The following is an 11,936-nucleotide window of genomic DNA, read 5'->3' as shown; positions in this document are numbered from 1 at the left end:
CCTGGGGAAAAACATGATAGAGGTCTATTACAGGCACTCAGCTAAGCTAATATGTGGCTTTCTTGATGTGAGTGTGTATCATATGTGATTGTGTGTGTAATTTTGTGGTTGTGTATTACAAAGGAAAGGCTTGTTGAAATTATTAATCATTTTATTCAGCACACACAGTAGCTGTATGACCAAAAGCTGAATACATGAGCATGACGATGACTTTCAGGCCTGCCGCCATGTGCCACAGCCAGTGAATGAGTGGTTTTGCTAGTGGTTGAACTAAGAACATTTGACTGAAAGGACAGGTGGAGGTTAAAATTCCCACATGTAGACGTTCAAAGATGATATGTCTGAAACCAAGGACCCATTTCAACCTGCTCCAGTGACTCACCGCTCCTTCTCTCGGCTTTACGGGAAGTGGAATGTGTTTTTATTTTTTTTTCTCCACCCCTCCCCCTTTCTTTGGCGGAGCAGGGCAATCTTAATGTGTGTTTGTCTGTGTGAATGTTGTGGCACATCTGTTTGTACATGTGTGTGTCTCAAGTCTAACCCAAATTATGTCATTGGTGTCTAGAGAAAGTCAGCATAGGCACTCAGGCTGAAAGTGTGGCTTCAGTGGGTCTGCATAGTCCCTTTAAATCAGGAGCTAATATTGGAACCAACTAAATACATGATCAGCTTTGGCTTTAGAGTTAAAATACTGGGAAACTTTAAAAACACTAACTCAAAGAGAACTGTACATAGTTGCTTTCTTGCCACAAGTTAGATGAGAAGAAAGAGAACAGCACAAGCAGAAGGAAACAGCTAGCATGGATCTCCTTTAGTCCTTTAGGGTGACAAAATCTGGTCACCACCTTTTATAAAACTCAGTTGTTAATAATGAGGGCTTATATTTTAGACTGTTTCTTGGCTGTGAGAAGTGACATCCTGATGTTACTGCCAGTTGTCCGACAACTTCACAATGTTGACTTGTAAAACTATTTCTTGTTGTCCAAAAACTGGGGGAAGTAAAGAAGGCAATAAGTGAAGCACGGGTTTAAAACCACAAGCACAGTCAATTAATAACAGAAGTGAGAGCTTTGAGATTTCTCCCCTTTTTCCTGTTAACCCATTCAGTCCCAGGCTTAAAACCCTTTCCCTGCCTTTGAAAGTTTCAAATTAGCCTTAAAGGTAGGGTTGGAGATCCTGAAAGAAACAGCAAGTTTGTTTCTGAACGTTTTAGTTGTAATGCTCTCAAATACTATGTTACCCGCCCACATCTGCGGCTCCAAGCCGTAGTTGGAGACCTCTGGTTCATGGCTAAACAGCTTTAGCCCTGGCTCACAGCCCGTAACTAGCCTGAGAAGTCCAGGCTTTTCTGGCACAGATAAGTGAACAGGGAGGCCAGCTAACTCCGTTCAAAACACAGGCTTTGTTCCGTCTTGATAACACGAGCACTGCATCAACAGCATTACAATCCTATCTATATGTTTAAAGCTGACTGCTGTCTCGCTGCATGTAAAAGGAGTCTGTTCCAACATCCAGGCCTGACGGAGCTCCTGTATAGACTGTAATGTTGCTGCTACTATTGAATTAAACCTTTGGGAGCTCACTAGTGTGCAAAATTTGAGTGAAAATCTGAGTGAAATCAGTAAATATCAGTGATTTGACTGGACTTGACCTGTTTCCTCTGTGTTCCTTATAAAATACCATTAAAATACAGGAAACAATAATCTTTACATTTAGTGTGTGTTACAAATTGTAAATTATTGCAAGTACAATTCACATTATACGGGATGCAGGTGAAAAAAAAAGATAATAATTGTTAGTCAAATAGCCCTACATCAAACGCTGTCTTGTTTTGTTGCTCCATGACTGTTGTCAGTCAAAGGCATGGCCTCCAGCCCAGGCTGACTTCCTTGGAAAATCTTGGCCTATTTCTGTTTCTCTTGACTTGAGTTTTTCCAGCCTGAGGTGGCTATTTTGGTCAGATAAATACATTGTTGTTTTGGGAGCGGGGGCTGAGGAGCGAGGCGCAGATGAGATCACCTCTCAGAGCAGCAAAACAGCAGGCAGCAAGACAAGACAAGAACTGCCATGAACAGAGGTGGAAAATTAAGGCTTGGGAAATTATTGACATCCCGTCCTGGCTTCGGGTTAGCCTGAGGCAAACGAGCATGTCCTATGGTGTCTTAGTGGAGAGCTCTGGAAACAGCTGAAAACCAAGCGTTTGTGATTATAAGATGTGGCTTTGTGCAGCTGAAAAGAAGTCATGTTTAAGAGCTGCTGAGCAAGACCTTTCACCGCAGGGCCTGCCAGACACGTCTGTGTTTTGTTATACAATTAGTTCTGTTTGAGTGTCTATGAGGCCACTGGAAAGTGAGGGTCACAACTTCAGTCTGTTTTTTTTTCCCTTGGGAATAAAGAAGTATCCTGCAGTAGATTTCATACTTGCTGTCTCACTGTCTGTCTGTCTGAGTTTTGACAAAGGGAATGACTTATCTACTGATCAGTGGAGTGAGTGTGTGGTAATGTGTGGGTGTGGATTGTGTGTGAAAGAAAGTTTACTGCCATGTGGTTGTCTGCAGTTCCAGCCAGGTGTGGTGGTAGTCGAACGGGTGTTTTGCTCCAGTGCCAGGTACAACCTCACTGAATTAGTGCAATGGCAGATCTTCAAGGCAGCTTCTCTTAGATGTTCCTAGGGCCAGATATAAATGCTGGGGTGCTTTTAATGTTGCAGCCCCTTTACCTCTCAATGTTAGATCGGCTACCGACCTGACCACTTTTAAATCATTGCTTAAAACATATTTATTTGCCTTGGCTTTTAATATTTAGTAGGGCCTGATGCTTTTCTTTTAATTTATTGGCTGTGTGCCATCTGTGTGTCTGTGTTATTGTGCTGTTTTATTCTTGCATTGATTCTGTTTATTTTATGTTAGTTATTTATTGTGATCTCATTCTGCCCATGTAAAGTACTTTGGTCAACTGGATGTTTTTAAAATGCTATATACACAAATATGATTTGATTTCATACAACACACAACAACAACAGCTGATAAAAGTCTGCAGTTTGTGTGTGTGTGTGTGTGTGTGTGTGTGTGTGTGTGTGCGCTTCTCACACAGTGGTGAGGAGCACATTTATTCAAATAGTGATCTCAGGTACCCTTTTGAGGTATTTCCATTTATTGGTACTTTAGGGAGAAAAATATACTAGTTTTTTAATGCACCACATTTATCTAACAGCTGTAGTTGACTGTTACTTTTCAGGAATAAACTCAGAAGAAATATTTTTTAATGATTAAACCACTTACAAAGACTTCGCCTCAGCTTGGGATCCCTGTGAATTCAAATGTCTATGAATCATTAACAGTTCCACCAAAAAGTTTCGGTGTGATTTCCCTACTGCATTTCTCAGATGTTTTCACTTCAATAACAATTTCAGGTTCAAAAAGGTCAAATTACCAAATATTTCACCAAAAACCAAACACGAGAGAACAGTAAAAACATTCAGACCCAGGTGATCATCTAATAAGCACTCAGATTCAACTTATTAACCTTTTGAGGGACCCCGACCTCTAGGCTGGGGACCAGTGGACTGAACTACATAACTGTAAAGTGATTAAAACTAGTTTTTTATTCAGAACAGGTACTTTATCTTTTAAGTTTGGATATGTCTCTTCTTCTGTTCTTAGTTAAACATTTTGAGAAATAAGCTTATTTCCTTTATTGCCAAGAAATAAGTGAATAGATTGGGGCTACTCTCAAGCTCTCCAATCAGCAAGCAGTGTTTTGTTTGTTTACTCCTTACACAAACCAGTGTGGGCTGTGGTTATACTGGAATTTTTCTTGGTCATGAGCAGTAACTTCCTTCCTAGGGTCTTGTCGTCACCATGTATTTGCCAGCCACCAGCAGAGACTCCAGGAAGTTACTGCTCCTGGCCAAAAAACAGTCCAACACATCTTTGGTGTTTTAGTACCAGTCTGTGCATTATGCTATGGGTCACTGACCTTGACTCATCGCTGATCAGAAGAAGGACTGTAATGTGCCACCTGCCCAAGAATGTTTTTGGCGCTGTCATTAAACCTTCTCCGCACAGCTTCCAGGTATCAAAAGCAGGCTGACCACCACTGCTCCCCAGCACCAACCTATACTACTGCACATAAGCTGTGGGGCTTTCCTCACTAGGTTTGATCTATTAAGGCTGCAGCCCCTGTTTATTGCTCCATTTCTCATTTTGATAGTTGTTAGCAGAGTCCTGCACTGGGTCAGATACCCAGGTAAAAAAAGAAAACAGGCTAAATGTGGCCGGGTAGTGAGAGAAAGAAACATAATTTAAATTAAAAAATAACTAAATAAAGGTGCAGCTTCTTTTAAACATCTAATCCAGCATGAAGGCCTATTTCACAAACACTGACCTATCAACTCATATCCAGCCAAGGCACCAGTGTGGCAAACTGGATAATCTAAAAGTGAAAATAGCCAGTGGTGAATACAAAAGTATGGACAGTACACCATAGCACAGAACAGCGTTATTAGCGGCTTTGCTACTTGTAAATAGTGCCAGAAAGCGTTAACGTTTCATACCCACAAGCTAGGCACTTTCTCAGAAGGGAACATCATGCATTCACCAACAGATACTTTTCCAAGAACTCTCAAGCACTTTAAAGTAAAGAACTGTGTAGCTTAAAGTCTGTTGGGTCTCTGGTCCTATGTTAACGGGTCGGGTCGGGTCTGGATTTCATTTAGAAATAATTTCAGGCAATGGTCCACAAGAGAGGAGCTGGATACCTTCTAGTGATGTCCAACACTCATTTCAGACATCCTGGTCCAGTAGGTGAAACACCCATTGGTGTTCCATGAGGGGGAGGTTCAGTCATGGCTGTGAGCCACCGAACTCTGCATTTCCTCAGTTCCAGCTCTGTCTTGTTGGCCACAGCTACTGTCACCAGCTGCCAGCCTTTCACCAGTTCTCACCTCATCGCCCACACCCCTGTCTAGCCTGCCACTAGGCAGCTTCTTCCACTCCCTGCACTTAAAAGCATTAAAGGTCACCTTAAATTCAAATTCTGACTCTATCCTTTGTCTTCATTTTGGGTCCTCATTCACACCCCATTAAAGACTTGTAATAGTATTATAGTAATTATATTTGATTTACTGTTGATTTACTTTATTTTTTACTTGTTTGCTCTGATTATCCGCAAAAGTAGAGGATAAATATACGTGTGCACATGTGCATCCTCATGCATCTGGAGCTTCTTAAAAAGCGTGTGGGTGGAGGGAGTTATGCCGCAAAATGAGGTCATCATTGCTGTTGATTTATGTGACACACACTATTACTTACACTCTCCTGACTTCACCAATATCTCTGCTGACAGCATGAATAATGCATGTCTTCAGCAAAAGATGACATCCTCCACTCTCCTCTTTTCTGCTATTTTATAAAGTTTACTTCATCATTACTGACCCAAGTCAACACAGTGTGTGTGTGTATTTTGTCCTAGATTTATTTGCATATTGGGCTTCTGTGCTGATTGTCTGTCATTTTCCATCCAGCTTAACAAGAAGTTCAGCCTTCACATCGGTAGGTTATGAAATTGCACAACAGGAAGTGGGAAGGAGGGTGTCTATGTGTGTGTACGTGCCTCACAGACAATGCCACACCCCAGTTTAAAAAATGTGATTGACGTGGTAATAGTTTAATTGTGCAACTGTTGTCTTAACACAGGTGTCGACCTGACTCGTGACAAAATGTATCTTCCATTTTATTTCATGAGATAATTACTGATGCAGTAAAAACTCCATGTTGGCTTTTTCAGATACCTATGGTAGTTTGCCTGTAACACTGAGAAACACAACTGTCCAGCAGAGATTAACAGTCATGGATGTGCTTTTGACAGCTGAGCTCAGGCATTTTACCTCCCACGAACTCAGATCCGAGCCGCGGGACGACAACCAAAGTGAGGTCACTGTGGCCAGCACTGAATGGGCAAGAGTGAGGGGGCAGAGTGAAGGAAAAAGGAAAGAGAAGGGTCGAGGAGGTGGGGTGCAGACGGGTAGGGTTGATGAGCAGGGGGGACGGGGGACAGCCATTATTGTCAGGATCCATCAGGAAGCCAGGGGGTGATGTGGGAGCAGGCAAGACAGAAGGAATAAAGGGAGGAGGAGGAGAGGTCATGGTTGGGAGTTGGCCCTTAACTAGTCACCCCCTCAGCACTTCACTGCACTTGTTTGTTGTCCTACACCCCACACCACTTCTTCCCCTCTCGTCTCCATCTGTTCTCAGTGCAGATGTGCAGCCCTGGAGCTGCTGGATTTCTGAACATGTTCTACTTTACAGAGGCCATATCAGTTGTTTCCCATGTTTACCATTTTGACTACAACTCACAAGAGCTTCACATTAGTGATGACTGTATGCCCAAACATATCGTATACAGATGGGTTAAAAACAGGAAAACATATATGAATGAGTGAAGAAACATAACAAATGCAGAAGCTTCCATAGAGAGGTGACTGGATGGTGGGTGTGTTAAAATAAGAAACTTTATGTTGTGTATTTTTCTTTAAAGAAATATATTAATATTTTGAGAAATAGGCCATTAAGTCAAAATTACATTGTAGTCACGTGACCATATGGATGAACATCCCTTCCTGTTGGTGAACAAAGAAACAGCAGTTTTTAAAGATAAGAAACAGGGTACTGGTTAGTTAGATGGTTAGTTATCTGACATTTTATTTATAGTTTCTTGTACATATCTATAGCCCACATGGATTTATACACCAAAATATTGTTGCAGTGGTGAAACAAGAAAACCTCTTCAGTATACTTATATTGCAAACAAATAACTTGTTCAATAACTTGTCCTAAGCCCCAAACAAATAAAAAGTGTTCATATTTTATTGCTAATAGAAGAGTAGAGTAGACAAACTCATGAAAAATACAGATTTTAAATTCAGACCTCTCAAATCTCTGGGGTTAAAGCTTGTTTAATATAGTTATATTAAGAAGAACAGTATCACGTGTCACTTCATTTGAATTGCTGAACAAATCAGAGACATGGATGATGATTCAAAGGTCTGGAACAAATTTAGAATTGTCTTCTCTCAGGCATGAAAGTCCTAAAAACAAACAAAAAAAAAGATTTTCATGTTGCAATTTAACTGAGATCAATACCAGCATTGTAAAAACATGCTGTATTTTGATTAACACTCAACAGTGATGGGATGACCATTTTGGAATAATAGGCAGAAAACACATTAAAGAATGTTTCTTTAACATCTCAGTGATCTCAGTGTCCTTGATGGTTGCTCATAGTGTGCTGCTCCCCTTCAGCCTCAGTAATAATAACATCCTCAGGTCAACTTAGATAATGACCTGCAGTCTGACTATGGAGACACTGTCTGCCCAGTTTTCAGATCCTCCAAGGAAAAACATGTTTTGCTGGTGCTGGCAACTGCTGAGAGCCCAGACATAAATAGTGGTGTGGCCGGGCACTGGTGCTGCTGCAGGTGGTAGCTGGATGTCCACTGCGCCTGTGACGGCCAGGTGTAAACACTTTGAAACACACCGAACATAGGCACTTTGGCGATTTTATGATTATTTGACAATTCACAATCGAAGAAAGGACCCTACACTGAGCATACTAGAGTTGTCAAGCCTTTTCATATCTACAACTCTTCACCTCCACAACCAGCTAACCCCCCTACCAAAAACACTGATCCACATTCAACCATGGACTACGTTTAAATAGATTTTTTAGAATGATCCTTTAAAACCACACCTGAGAAGTCTGTTGCTGTTAAATATAATTTGGTGCAGACAGAGTAAACAACAAAACCCAGTAGCACAACTGTCCTTAAATGAACCTAGTATACTTGGCTTTAGGGAGTATAACACAGATTACTTTCCTTCTGGAAACCTAATATTCCACCTCCTGATTAAAAAGGTTTGTCCCTATATGACCTAAGTCAGCTTAGGTTGACTGATGACTCTAAATTGCAGACCTAAAATTAAATACTTTAAATCCAGTTACTGTATATCTTGATCATTTAATCCATACAAAACATTTTAATTAGTGAGAAGAGGTTCTGACCTAACTCTTGATAAGATCAGTGTATTTCCCAAAAATAAATCCTTTAGATAAAAAAAAAAAAGTGAGAAATATAATGTATTGCCCTTAGTATTAGGAAATCTACTGGGCTCTTTGAACACACTCCTGACCATTTTAGACACATACACACACACACACACACACATACACACACACACACACACACACACACAACTAACCAGCCTCCAGAAATAAAGTCTTTCTCCTGCCATCTATCTTGATAACATGGTCAGACAGACCATTAACAAACTGTTGATTCATTCTGGATCAGATAATACTGATAAAGTCATCTTGTCTCAACAAGGTTAGTACTGTAGACACCCAAAACGATAATGTATGTGTATGTGTGACAGAGTGAGAACCAGCCTGTAACAGACAGGGCTGATAGACACACACACACACACACACACACACAGCCGGGTAGAACCAGACAGGCAGGTCTTTGTGCACAGAGAGTACTTCACCATGAAGCAGGGTGTGTGAGACAGGGAGTGCCTGAAACACACACATACACTAGACAACAACAAATGTGAAAGTACAGGGTTAGAAACACAATAAACACTGAGTGGAGACACATGTGTGTTTACTCGGTTTTAATATAACTTGTTATATCCCGTCACTGTGCAAACGAAGCAGCAAGCCGAGGTTGTAAACAGCATGTGTGAATGTGTATTTCACTCTTCAAACAAATCAGTACAAATGTTGTTGTGCTTATCTTTATGAGTGAGTGTATGAATCTGTTGTGTGTTTAGTTGATCTTTTCTATGACAAAACTACACTTGTATTTTATAGAGTTTTTTAAAAATCTATGTACAGTATTTATCTTTGTTTTTTATTTTAAAAACTATAGATGCAATGGTGTCAGTTTGCTGTCCGGTCAACTCTCGTTCACTCTCCAGTGACTGTGACACATGACGCACACCATGGATACAACATTTAGTGCTATTTTCTTGTATATTTACGAGATGTTGACTCCAAAATGTTCACAGTTTTTGAATGCAGCACTGTTGTTTTCATATGGATAGTCTATGGAAATCCCAGTTTCATACATCCCTTTTGTTTTATCGCCATAGTTTCTCCCATTGTCTCGTATGATAACAGTAACATTGTGCTCACTAAGGTAATTGCTGAGGTTTCTTGACATTACTAAAAAGTGCAGACACAAACACACACAGATGATCTGACAGGTTGTAACTACCCCACAGGTTAATCAGACAACAAAGAGGGGTAGTAGAATTATTACTCTTACTGTCTGTTGTAATCTGATACACAGTTTAAAGTCCGACTTCCTGGTTCAACTTTGACCTACTGTGCTTACATCCATGTTTACATGCACACAGTTTTCCTGTGCAAAGAACGGTTAATACTGACATTTCAGGTGCGCTCACTTCCAGTTTGACCTAAAGATAAAGTGGTTTAGATGATGTGACTAAACCCTTGGCAGAAGCTTTTAGAAATCTCAGTCTGTGACACTGCAGCTCCGAAACTGCAGCAGCAGACGTAAGCTTTCGCAACAGATGCTCAGGCCCTGCTAACTAACAGGAATCTGCAGCACTTTGTGTTTCTGCCGTGGCCTTGTGATGTCTTTCATAACAGAGTAAACATTCACAGGTTTCACATGAGGTAGATTCCAAGAAATGTTGATGAAAGTTTCTTTTCTTCCCACATTTTTTCTGTTTTGTTTCTTTCACTTGTTTGTGTTTGGGCAGCACATTTCTCTTCCATAAAATTCCACAAACTGAAAGTGCAAAGTGGTTAATGCATTCGTTCAGTCTGATTAGTGAAATGTGCATACACACACGTGGTAAATATGGTCACATCATTCGCGTGTAGCTGCAGAGCAGATCAGAGTCTTCAAATTGTTTCAGTAAGTCCGTATGCTGACCTCAGTACTCCTGGTTCCAGAGAAATGCATGCACAAACACAGTTCTATGAAATCCTCCCCCACACTCATGTTTTCACACTTAATGACAAATACATTAACTGCATTTCCTCTGAAGCCAGAGCAAAGACTGGAATGGGCTGACCTTCATACAAACTGACTCTGGGAGCCAGGAAACAGAAATACAACTAGTTGTGAATAGTCACACTTTTTCTTCATTGTTTGATCGTGGCTGGTATGCCGATATTGCTGGCCTTTGATGCTGGCCAAATGATTATGAGGGGAACTACAGAATTTCTGGGACAATGAACCTGTTAATGACAGACAAGCATACAGGCCCACTAACTTATAGATCTTTGTGGAAACATGAGAGACCTGTGATGACACAACTGACAGAAGAATGCATTTTTATTACTGACTATCCTGTTGCCCCAGTGATCAATGTCCTTTCGAGGTACTCAACTTTACATTGCTACATTTCAGCATGAAGCCATATCTATTGTCAACCTATTGTGTTATGGTACTTGCCTACTAATCCCCAGCCTGCCCAGCACTGAATGCATCTGAGTCAGCAGGATGGCATCTTTGATAGTGGCCAGGAGCCAGAGCGTTTAAGCCTGCAGCCGCTATCCATATTGTTATGTTGGCCACATAACAAAACCAGGGTCAGCCAAAAGCAGCCAAAAACAGCCCTAAGCTGCCGGCAGTCAGAGCAGGTCAGGGGGCTGTGGGTGTACAAGTTGATCAGTCACACAAACATTTCTTTGGTCATATTGTGCTTTATTTCAAATAATGACCAGCAACGAGGAGGCCAGGCTCTTTGATACAATGACGACAGCTACCGCAGAGGTGAGTGAGGGTCTGTAGACCATCCTTAACCTTTTTTTGTTGTGTTGGAAATCTGATTTCTTTTTGCTGTACTGTCATGGTAAAACACTCGACTTTTCAAATGTCGCAGCTACAGGGTTCTCAGGAAGATAGTATAAGGTCCAGACAGGAACAAGAGCAGGAACAGATCCTTACAGCCCGAAGAAGCATGGTGAGAACACAAGACAAGAAGATCCTTATAACTGTACCCCCTGAAAACATCAAATTCATTTCAATTAAGTACTGTTTGTCAGAAGTACATGAACGTTTGTAAGAGGTGCAAAAGTATGATGTATATCATTCAGTGAAATGCGCATTCTGAATCACTGTGAATCAAACCGTTCAAACAGAATGCAACACTGTGGTGGTGTAGATGAAACAATATCTCTGTTCACAGCAGCTCTGATTGTTTTTGTGATAAAGTCTTGCTTTTGTCAGACCAGACTGGTTTGTCATTGCCTAGTCTGAAATCATATAAGTAACACTTCTGAACACTTTCCTCACAGCTACACGTCAGATTTCCACATATAAAGTAGGTGTTAATTTTATCGGTGAAAGGCTGATATATCCACTTTTGGCCATAGGAGGGAAGTGGACAGCCACAAACATGGGGGTGAACCTTCTCCTATATACAGAGTTTAACCTGTAAATTAAGATATTCATCAGAAACATACACAGATGCTCATGTTATCCCTCACTGGCTTCCCACAGCCAAGCTGTCTGAGGGGACTCAATACCAGCCAAATATAAATTTTGTGTTACCCATGTGCTCCTTTCAGCAACATTTTATTAAGTGTTTAAAATGGTATTTGTTTGCTCACAGAGCTGTTATTTCTCCAAGTGTTTGGCATACATGCTGCTACAGTAAAACAATGGCAGTAATATATTTATTAGTGATAGCAGGTTGTTAACATGCCTACATTTTATTATTATAGTGTCCCCACTAACAGATTGTTTATGTTTCTTGCAGTCCTCTGCTCTGCAGCAGCACAGACTGTGTGAGGACTCCAGAGCTCCAGGACCAGCTCAGTCTTTCCTGGCCAAGCAGAGGCAGTCCACCCAGGCCAGGAAAGTGCAGCCCAGGTAGGATGCCCTGTCTGCGGGGAGG

Source organism: Monopterus albus, unplaced genomic scaffold (assembly GCF_001952655.1).
Source record: "Monopterus albus unplaced genomic scaffold, M_albus_1.0 scaffold29.1, whole genome shotgun sequence".
Taxonomy (NCBI): Eukaryota; Metazoa; Chordata; class Actinopteri; order Synbranchiformes; family Synbranchidae; genus Monopterus; species Monopterus albus.
The sequence above is the reverse complement of the archived record's forward strand: the minus strand, read 5'-3'. Positions refer to the sequence as shown.